The sequence below is a fragment of the Dendrobium catenatum genome, unplaced genomic scaffold, assembly GCF_001605985.2.
Source record: "Dendrobium catenatum unplaced genomic scaffold, ASM160598v2 fragScaff_scaffold_672, whole genome shotgun sequence".
Lineage (NCBI taxonomy): Eukaryota > Viridiplantae > Streptophyta > Magnoliopsida > Asparagales > Orchidaceae > Dendrobium > Dendrobium catenatum.
The window spans coordinates 489,083-494,048 of NW_021319134.1; positions in this window are offsets into that span (position 1 = coordinate 489,083).

Consider the following 4,966-nt stretch of genomic DNA (forward strand, 5'->3'; position numbering starts at 1 on the left):
TGCTCCAAATATCCTAAAAGAAATAATACATACAACAGTCGTAAAGACTTCAAATATCATAATTGATAAACTAGCCAATGAGTTATTTGCAATATTATTGGATGAATTAAGTGATATATCAATCAAAGAATAAGTTGTAGTTGCATTATGATATGTAGATAAAAAAGGTTGTGTTATTGAGCATTTCATTGGGATGGTGCACTTTGAGGAGACTTATGCTTCAACTCTAAAGAAAGCCATCAAATCACTTTTTGCAAAATATGGATTGATTATATCTCAATTACGTAGACAAGATTATGGAGTTAGCAACATGCGTGGTGAGTTTAACAAACTAAAAGCTTTGATCATGAAAGACAACTGCTTAGCTTTTTACATGCATTGTTTCGCACATCAGCTTCAACTAGCACTAGTTGCCGTGGTTGAAAATCATGTGCAAATTGCTTCACTTTTCAATGCAAGAGAAGAGAAATAATATGACAAAAATAGTATAACAGAATCACTGAACAACTACAAAATGACGAAGCATCAAGAGGTAGAGGCTCAAATAAGGAAGTAGCTCTTCAACGTGCTAGAGATATACGTTGGGGTTCTCACATTATGGATCACTTATCAATTAATTCTTTTGTTTGGATCTAGGATTGAGCTTCTTAAGATAATAATACAAGATGGTTCAAGAAGTGACAAAAAAGGTGAAGCATACGTCCTTCTTGATTATATACAATGCTTCAAATTTATTTTTAATTTGCATATAATGAAGACTATATTAGAAATTACAAATGAGTTATCACAGTTGCTGCAAAGAAAAAATTAAGACATCATAAATACAATAAATTTGGTAAAAGTATCTAAGCAACAATTCCAAAATTTGTGAGATAATGGTTGGGACATTTTGCTTAAAGATGTTTGTTTATTTTTTGAGGCAAATAATATAATTATTTCAAATATGGATAATACTTTTGTAATGCAAGAAAGATTAAGATGAAAAGTTGAAGTAATCACGAATATATATCATTATTTAGTTGAACTGCTTAACACTTAAATAAATATGAACTTCAAGAGCTCAACAACAAATTTGATGAAATAAATATAGAGCTCTTTCATGTGTAGCATACTTAAATCCATGTGATTTATTTTCAGCTTTTGATTAGACATGATTAATAAGTCTAGCTAATTTTTATCAATTGGATTTTTCAAATATAGCTTTCATTATATTTGACAAATAATTTGATAATTTTGTTATTGATATGTGATCTATTGCTGCATTTATGAATTTGAAAGGACTTGTAGAATTTGCTCAAAAACTAGTTGAGACTAAAAAGAATGAAATTTATCATTTGGTATTCCTACTTATAAAACTTGCTATGATATTGCCATTGGTAACTTCAAAGGTCGAACCAGCATTCTCAGCTATGAAGATTGTAAATAATCGTTTATGCAATCGTATGAGAGACTATTGAATGAATGATTGCCTGATTATATATATTGAAAAAGACATCTTTAACAACATTGATAATGAAATAATTATATAACAACTTTAAATTATGAAGACTCTAAGAGAGAAATTGTTGGTGACTAGTATTGAAATATAAAGAGAAAATATTCTTCATTTTAAGTTTTTTTTCTTCTATATAATTTATCTTTTTAATGATGATGCATTTATTTTTTTTTAAAACCGCTAATGCCGATCCCTAGCCCAGATGAAAAGGCTGAGTTTTTTTTTTAAATCAATGATTTGTGTCCCCGCAAAAAAAAAAAAAGAAAAATCTTGGCTCTGCCATTGTTCACATTCCTGAAAGAAGGTCCATGTTGTCATCTAAGGATCAAACACACCTTGTAATTCTTTTTTTGAATTTGAATTTTTTGTGCTATGAATTTTTTCAAAGATCAATATATTTTTTACTGACACAAATTTTAACATCCAAAAGGAAGGGAGGAAAATGACACATCTCAAAAATATCCGTCGATCAAGCATGAATCTCAAATCTCAATATAATTTTTTAATATAAAGCATTCATAATTAAATTTGGGATCATCTAGATTCTAATTTAGCAAACTTTTAATCAAATTGAACATCTTGATGAGACAAATCCATGGTTTAAAATTGCGCAATATGAGGCTCGCCTTGAGGCCCGCCTTTGCGCAATTCCAGTAAAAAACGTTTCGATGCTTACACCTCTAGTTTTTTTAATGAGGCTTGCGCCTCAACTTCGTTGAGACCCGCCTCGCCTCACTGGCATGAGGCTTACATCTCATGCTATATATATTAAAACTTACATAAATCTTGAAGTAAATGCCCGATATTGGACTCTATAGGAAAGGAGGAAGGGGAGAGAGCAGTTCATCATAATGATGATTCAAATGATGAACCCCTTAGTGATGACAATACTGATGACTTATGAGTTCTTATGTGATATGTTGTTGCTATTTATTTTTGAAAATTTGAATTATATGTTAATGAAAAGAATATTGGGATTTGGTAAAGATAGACTTTTGAGTTGAACTATATTTCATGTTGTCTTATTATTGGGATATTTTGATTTCACTTCATATCTTATGCTTTTTTATGTTTTATATTATTCACTCATTAGTATATAAAAATTTATCATTTTATATTACACAATCTTTTGATTTTGAGGCTTACGCTCTCGCCTCACGAATGAAAAACGCCTCAATACCCGAATATGCAATTTTAAACATTGGACAAATCAAATGATATTAAAAGTGTCTTGATATGAGTTTAAATGAGCCTAAATCAATCACTTAAAGCATAGTTGAAAACTTCACGACCTTCAAGGAAGGACCAAATGATCTATGGATCTTGCTTTGCTTTCAAATCGAGCATATCGACAAGAGGAATCCAATGAGCCCAATATAACTTAATTTTGAGGTCTTTAAAATCACTTAAATACTAAAGAATGACTTATGATCAAATGAATAAATATAGGTTATTCTATGAACTTTTTTTGAGATTTTGGCTAAATTTACTAAAATACTCCATGAATCTTTTAATAGACCTTATTATCCACATGAAAAGGGGATTGAAACTGAGAGATAAACTTAGAATTGATGTGGAGAGTGCCTTATATGATGATCGAATGTCGATGGCCATCATCAACAACAGTTGCCAACCGCCACTGCCATCTTACCAATATCGTAGGTTACAAGCTTCTAACATCATTTTTTGATTGTGGTCTCTTGAATACTATCGCTTGACTATTATTGTTTAACTAGGGTCTCCTAATTATCGTCGTCTGGTTATTATCTCCTATTTGCTTTATTGCTAATAATGTCAAAGCATACCATCTCTTATAAGGCTGATAGAACCATTAATACTAATATTGATGCTCATCATCATTAATAATATTGACTTACACCATCACCTCAAAGGTCAATGCACGTTGTTGATGTACAACATCACTTATAGGCTGATACATATCGTCTACATACACCATCATATATAAGATTGATACATATCACCGACACAAAGGATGACACCAACCAACTTCATTATCTATCATCAAGTATAATATCGATGCATGTCATCACTAATATCATCAATGAACATCATCAATACCGACTGATGCTAATACTAAAACATCACCTTCTTTAGTTATAGAGAAGAGCATCATTTGTAATACAAAGTATACATCAATGGATTCATTTCAACCGGGCCAAGCTTTGCAGTTTTTTCCCCCTTTGGATTTTCATATAGAGCCTCTAGTCTCTTTTGACATTCTTTTATTTGTGTGTGTGATGGAACATCTTACAAAATTAAGATGTTAAGCTCTTACCACGAATACAACACAATACTATAAAAGAATACAAAATATACAAATGTAAAACTCAAATATAAACTAAGGGATTGAGAGAGGAAAGTGTTAAATAATACTCAAGGAGACCTGTAGCAAATAAACACTTGGAATCTTCTTTTGATATAATGAAAGTTTAGCATAACTTCTTCAATTTTTTTTTTTTAATTTTTAGTAGAATGATCAATATTGAAATCATTTTAACATGATGGAGAATTCTACTCCTCCCTTCAGATTTAATGTTCTACATAGATTTATGATCATACTGAATGCTAATGTTATGATTTGAATGATTTATGGAAGAACCCCCTCGTCCTCTTATCTCAAGTTTACCCTTAGAGATAGGATATGAAATGAGCATATATGCGAAAAGGTTGGAGTAGCTCCAGTGGAAGATAAGATTTGAGAGAGTCGCCTTATATGGTTTGGTCACATAAAATGACGGCATTCCGATGACCGGTTAGGAAACTAGAGGTGTTAGATTTGACTTATGTTAAGACATGTTGAGGTAGACCTAAAAAGACTTGGTTAGAAATTATTATAAATGATCTTTCTTTATTAGATTTAAACGAAAATTTGACTTTTAACCTGACACAATGGAGAAAAAGGAATTATGTAGCCGACCCACTTCGTGCGACAAAGGCTTGATGTTGTAGTTGTTGTATTATCATCGAACTAATCTTAATATCACATCAAAGTTCAATATGGATTAGACTAGTATGCAAATTTGCTGGCCTTTGTATTGATTGAAATGGATTTTTGTTAGGGACTCTTATATGAATATATAGGACATTGAGTTGGTCGATGCAATTTGTGCATATATTCTATTCATTAATTATAAGTTGTTTTCTAACGCCTGATACATAAGGTTATATTTATATATATATATATATATATATATAGTATTTGTCTTTGTTAAAAGATTTATAAATGTTTTCAACATAGTGGGTGCTACAATCATATCACATTTGTACAGAGAGCTTAAAAGAAACTACAACTGGTAAAATAAATATGGCAACTTGTTTGCATTTGTTATTAGTTTGGACTTGTGAGTGGCTGCATGCAAGGTGTTTAACTTTACGTGTATCATGCACCAACGACCTATAAAAAAAATCACTTGAATATTGGTAAATATAAAATTTTATTTATACAATTCA